Below are 6,870 nucleotides of genomic sequence, written 5' to 3'. Positions count from 1 at the left end.
GTATATCCTGGGTATCTTCTGTATATAATTATATATGTACAGCTGGTATAAGTTATACATCTTCTTGTATATAGTGATATGGAGCATGCTGGTATAACCTGGGTATCTTCTGTATATAGTTATATGTGTACAGCTGGTATAAGTTATACATCTTCTTGTATATAGTGATATGGAGCATGCTGGTATATCCTGGGTATCTTCTGTATATAATTATATATGTACAGCTGGTATAAGTTATACATCTTCTTGTATATAGTGATATGGAGCATGCTGGTATATAGAGAGAGAGTGTGAGAGAGTGTGAGTGAGTGTGAGTGTGTGTGTGTGTGTGTGTGTGTGTGTGTGTGTGTGTGTGTGTTGCACAGGGTACGGGTATAGCCGCTGAGCTGTAGGGGATGTTTTGACACGCGGTTCAGTCTATTCTTTGTGTATTTTATTTCATTCTCTGGCACTGTTTTCCGCCGGCGGATGCTTTTCTTCTTCTTTTCGCTGCTGCGGGGCCACTGTGGGTTCAGATGTGGTCGTCTATATGGCGGCTATGGAGAAATATTTCAGGGGATACAATCACCCCGGTTTATAATAACGCTCTAGTTTAGGTTTGTGGTGTTTATGGGGCGCAGATTTATCCTTCACAGACAAAACAAATCTCTATGAGTAACGGTTTCAGCGCTAGAAACGCGTCAGCGGGGACAGCCGCTTTGCCGGTTTTCACCCGCTGGTTATTTCATTATTGCAGACACTTTATATCCCTCGGGAGCGCTGAGGCTTTTCCTCTTGATATTTGTGCGTGTGGCGTGGAGCTCGCGGTAGGTTTCGTGTCGCGGGGGAGCGGAGCCGACGGTCGCACTCCTATTTGTTAGAGTCAAAACAACCAATGAAGTAAAATTCTGCATTAACCCCTTCCCGACATGCGCCGTACATGTACGGCGCTGTCGGGAGGTGCTTCCCGCAAAGCGCCGTACATGTACGGCGCAGTGATTGTGCGGGCTCAGAAGCAGAGCCGGCACCGTCACCGCGGGGTGACAGCTGTATTATACAGCTGGCACCCTCCTGTAACTGCCAGGACCGGAGCTACTCTCCGATCCGGCAGATTAACCCCTCAGATGCTAGCATCTGATAGGTTTTCACCCGATCGGCAACCCAGTGATGCAATCGCTGGGTTGCTGTGGCAATCGGACGCCAGAAAATGGCGTCCGAGTCTGCCTTGTACGGGAGCCGATGAGGACCCGCCTTCGGCGTGTCCTCATAGGCTTGCTGTCAGTGAATAACTGACAGCGCTAATACACTGCACTACGTATGTAGTGCAGTGTATTAGAATAGCGATCGGGGCATCAGGCCCTCATGTCCCCTAGTGGGACAAGTCAGAAAAGTAAAAAAAAGTGAATAAAAATGTGGTAAAACAATAAAAACACACACATTTCAAATAAAAATAAAGCTAAACTGACTTTTTTCCCATAGTAAGTCTTTTATTATGGGAAAAACCGTAAAAATTAAAAAAACTATACATAATTGGTATCGCCGCGTCCGTAACGACCCAAACTACAAAACTATTATGTAATTTATCCCGCACGGTGAACGCCGTAAAAAAAAAAACATGAAAAACAACGCCAGAATCTTTGTTTTTAGGTCACATCTCCTTTCAAAAAATGCTATAAAAAGTGATCAAAAAGTCACATTTACTCCAAAATAGTACTAATAAAAACGGCAATCCGTGCCGCAAAAAATAATCCCTGACACCGCTTTGTGCACGCAAAAATAATAACGTTATGTGTCTTAGAATATGGCGACACAGAAAACAAATGATTTTATAAAAAAAGTGATTTTGTTGTGCAAAAACCGCAATACATAAAAAAACGATATAAATTTGGTATCGCCGTAATCGTATCGACCCGCAGAATAAAGCTAACATGTAATTTAGGGCGCACTGTGGATGCCGATATAAAAAACAATAAAAAACGATTCCAGAATTGCTTGTTTTTGGTAATTTCCTTTACCAAAAAATGAAATAAAAAGTGATCAAAAAGTCGTATGTGTTCCAAAATGGTACCAATAAAAACTACAGCCCGTCTCGCAAAAAACAAGCCCGCACACCGCTCAATCAACTGAAAAACAAAAAAGTTACGGCACTAGTAATGCGGTGATGAAAAACATCTCAATGCGCAGGCCGGAGGGGAACATTCCTTCAGTTTCAGGGCCCTAGTATTTAGGAACTAGGAAAGGGCAGGGACATAGCACATCCGCTGGAAGCGAGGGCGCCCGTATTATACCAGCGCAAAACTTTCCCAGTAATATTTCCCAAACTAGGAAGGAGAAAAAGTCCCCAAAAGGTGCAGAGCGTTACAGAAGGGGGATAAGAACGAAAACTGTTTATCAGTGTGACGTCGGCCTGTGCATAACGGATCGCTTCACAGCGTAACACACATCTATGGAGAATTGTATTATTTACCCCATTATTATACCCTCTTATTATGCCTTGATGTACTCCTCACATATTACATATACCCTGATGTACTACTCACATATTACATATACCCTGATGTACTACTCACATATTACATATACCCTGATGTACTCCTCACATATTACATATACCCTGATGTACTCCTCACATACTACATATATCCTGATGTACTCCTCACATATTACATATACCCTGATGTACTCCTCACATATTACATATACCCTGATGTATTCCTCACATATTACATATATCCTGATGTACTCCTCACATATTACATATATCCTGATGTACTCCTCACATATTACATATACCCTGATGTACTCCTCACATATTACATATACCCTGATGTACTCCTCACATATTACATATACCCTGATGTATTCCTCACATATTACATATACCCTGATGTACTCCTCACATATTACATATACCCTGATGTACTCCTCACAGATTACATATACCCTGATGTACTCCTCACATATTACATATACCCTGATGTACTCCTCACATATTACATATACCCTGATGTACTCCTCACATATTACATATAACCTGATGTACTCCTCACATATTACATATACCCTGATGTACTCCTCACATATTACATATATCCTGATGTACTCCTCACATATTACATATACCCTGATGTACTCCTCACATATTACATATATCCTGATGTACTCCTCACAGATTACATATATCCTGATGTACTCCTCACATATTACATATATCCTGATGTACTCCTCACATATTACATATATCCTGATGTACTCCTCACATATTACATATATCCTGATGTACTCCTCACATATTACATATACCCTGATGTACTCCTCACAGATTACATATATCCTGATGTACTCCTCACAGATTACATATATCCTGATGTACTCCTCACATATTACATATATCCTGATGTACTCCTCACATATTACATATATCCTGATGTACTCCTCACATATTACATATACCCTGATGTACTCCTCACATATTACATATACCCTGATGTACTCCTCACATATTACATATACCCTGATGTACTCCTCACATATTACATATACCCTGATGTACTCCTCACATATTACATATACCCTGATGTACTCCTCACATATTACATATACCCTGATGTACTCCTCACATATTACATATATCCTGATGTACTCCTCACATATTACATATACCCTGATGTACTCCTCACATATTACATATACCCTGATGTACTCCTCACATATTACATATACCCTGATGTACCCCTCACATATTACATATACCCTGATGTACCCCTCACATATTACATATACCCTGATGTACTCCTCACATATTACATATACCCTGATGTACCCCTCACATATTACATATACCCTGATGTACTCCTCACATATTACATATACCCTGATGTACTCACACATTACATATACCCTGATGTACTCCTCACATATTACATATATCCTGATGTACTCCTCACATATTACATATATCCTGATGTACTCCTCACACATTACATATATCCTGATGTACTCCTCACATATTACATATACCCTGATGTACTCCTCACATATTACATATATCCTGATGTACTCCTCACATATTACATATACCCTGATGTACTCCTCCCATATTACATATACCCTGATGTACTCCTCCCATATTACATATCCCCTGATGTACTCCTCACATATTACATATATCCTGATGTACTCCGCACAGATTACATATGCCACCACATTATAAACGGAAATACCCGCAAAACCCCAAACAGAACTATTACCAAGCAAAATCCATGCTCAAAATGGCGGTCTTTCCCTTCTTAGCCCTACAGTGTGCCCAAACAGCAATTTATGGCCACAAGTAAGGCATTACCATTCCCGGGAGAACCCGCTTAACAATTTATGGGGTAAGATTCTCTAGGGGCACAACATCTTGTGCGGTGAATGGGCAGATCAGTGGAAAAATTGCAATTTTCACTTTGCACCATCCACTGCGTATTCATTTCTGAAAAACACCTGTGGAGTCTAAATTCTCACTACACCCCTTGATAAATGCCTTTAGGGGTGTAGTTTCTAAAACGGGGTCACTTTTGTTTGGTACATCAGGGGTTTTGCAAATGCAACATGCTGTCTGCAAACCATTCCAGCAAAATCTACGCTCCAAAGATAAATACCGCTCCTTTTCTTCTGAATGCTCCCATATATGTAAACAGCTGATTATAACCACATATGGGGTGTTACCGTACTCGGGAGAAATTACTTTACAAATGTTGGGGTGCTTTTTCTTCTCTATTCCTTGTAAAAATGAAAAATGTTGATCTAAAACGACATCTTGTTGGAAAAAAAAATTATTTTTCATTTTCATGGCTTAATTCTAATTAATTCAGCAAAAAACCTTTTGGGATCAAAATTTTCACTATACCCCTAGATGATTCCTCAGGGGGTGCAGTTTCCCAAATGGAGTCAATTTTGGGGTGTTTCCACTGTACTAGTACTACAGGGGCTCAGCAAATGTGACATGGCGCCCAGAAACCATTCCAAAATCCAAATGGTGCTAGTTCCATTCTGAGCCCTACCGTGTGTCCAAACAGCCGTTTATGACCACATGTGGGGTATTGTTTTACTCGGGAGAAGTTGCTTTACTAATTTTATGGTGCTTTTTCTCCTTCAGTCCTTGTGGAAATGAAAAAAAAAACCTAAACCTACATTTTATTTCAAAAAATGTAGATTTTCATTTTTATGGCCTACTTCCAATAAGTTCTGTAAAACACCTGTGGGGTCAAACTGCTCACTGTACTCCTAGATAATTTCCTCATGGGGTGTAGTTTCCAAAATGGGGTCACTTGTTGGGGTTTTCCACTGTTTTGTCCCCTCAGGGGCTTTGTAAATGTGACATGGCCTCCGCAAACCATTCCTGCTAAATTTGAGTTCCAAAAGCCAAATGGCGCTCTTTCCCTTCTCAGCCCTGCCGTGTGTCCAAACAGCCTTTTATTACTACATGTGGGGTATTGTTTTACTCGGGAGAAATTTCTTTACAAATTTTATGGTGCTTTTTCTCCTTTAGTCCTTGTGGAAATGAAAAAAAATTAGCTAAACCTACATTTTATTTGAAAAAATGTAGATTTTCATTTTCATGGCCTAGTTCCAAAAATTTTTGCAAAAAAACTGGCCGGTCAAAATGCTTGCTACACCCCTAGATAAATTCCTCGAGGGGTATAGTATCCAAAATGGGGTCACTTGTTGGGGGTTTCCACTGTTTTGTCCCCTAGGGGGCTTTGCAAATGCGATATGGCCTCCGCAAACCATTCCTGCTAAATTTGAGCTCCAAGAGCCAAATGGCGCTCTTTCCATTCTAAGCCCTGCTGTGTGTCCAAATAACCGTTTATTACGACATGTGGGGTATTGTTTTACTCGGGAGAAATTGCTCTACAAATGTTGTGGTGCTTTTTCTACTTTAGTTCTTTTGGAAATGAAAAAAAATTAGCTAAACCTACATTTTATTTGAAAAAATTTAGATTTTCATTTTCATGGCCTAGTTCCAAACATTTTTGCAAAAAAACTGGCCGGTCAAAATGCTTGCTACACCCCTATATAAATTCCTCGAGGGGTGTAGTTTCCCAAATGGGGTCACTTTTGGGGGGTTTCCACTGTTTTAGTTCCACAAGACCTGTTCAAAGCTGACATGGTGCCTAAAATATATTCTAATAAAAAGGAGACCCAAAATCCACCAGGTGCTCCTTTGCTTCTGAGGCCGGTGCTTCAGTCCAGTAGCACGCTAGAGCCACATGTGGGATATTTCCTAAAACTGCAGAACCTGGGCAATAAATATTGAGTTGCATTTCTCTGGTAAAACCTTCTGTGGTACAAAAAAAATGGATTCAAAATGAATTTCTGGAAAAAAATAATGAACTTTGTAAATTTCACCTCTACTTTGCCTTAATTCCTGCGCAATGTCTAAAGGGTTAAGAAACTTTCTAAATGCTGTTTTGAATACTTTGAGGGGTGCATTTTTTAAAATGGGGTGACTTATTGGGGGTTTCTAATATCTAAGGACCTCAAACCCACTTCACAACTGAACTGGCCCCTGTAAAAATAGCATTTTGAAATTTTCTTGAAAATGTGAGAAATTGCTGCTAAAGTTCTAAGCCTTGTAACGTCCTAGAAAAATAAAATGATGTTCAAAAAACGATGCCAATCTAAAGTAGACATATGGGGGATGTTAATTAGCAACATTTTTGTGTGGTATAACTGCCTGTCTTACAAGCAGATACATTTAAATTGAGAAAAATGCTAATTTTTGCAATTTTTCGCTAAATTTTGGTGTTTTTCACAATTAAATACTGAATGTATCGGGCAAATTTTGCCAGTAACATAAAGTCCAATGTGTCACGAGAAAACAATCTCAGAATCGCTTGGATAGGT

The sequence above is a fragment of the Rhinoderma darwinii genome, unplaced genomic scaffold (assembly GCF_050947455.1).
Source record: "Rhinoderma darwinii isolate aRhiDar2 unplaced genomic scaffold, aRhiDar2.hap1 Scaffold_4505, whole genome shotgun sequence".
In the NCBI taxonomy this organism is placed as follows: domain Eukaryota; kingdom Metazoa; phylum Chordata; class Amphibia; order Anura; family Rhinodermatidae; genus Rhinoderma; species Rhinoderma darwinii.
The sequence above is the reverse complement of the archived record's forward strand: the minus strand, read 5'-3'. Positions refer to the sequence as shown.